Here is a 215-nt window from a genome sequence, read left to right on the forward strand (position 1 = left end):
CACCACTAACACACACATCAACGGCTGTTAGTTATTGGTTTGATTCATGCTTTAATGACGTTTGTATTGTATGCAGTAAATTGTTGCCTTTTGTGTGCCTGTTCTTAAACTAGCCTAGTTTCCTTATTTTATCTATTTCCCCAAACATGATAACACTGCACAGCACAGCTCATCACACAATGGGCTTGATGGCGTTATTACAGACTCCTGATAAA

The sequence above is a fragment of the Morone saxatilis genome, unplaced genomic scaffold (assembly GCF_004916995.1).
Source record: "Morone saxatilis isolate NCDOM2014 unplaced genomic scaffold, NCSU_SB_2.0 Contig2, whole genome shotgun sequence".
Lineage (NCBI taxonomy): Eukaryota > Metazoa > Chordata > Actinopteri > Moronidae > Morone > Morone saxatilis.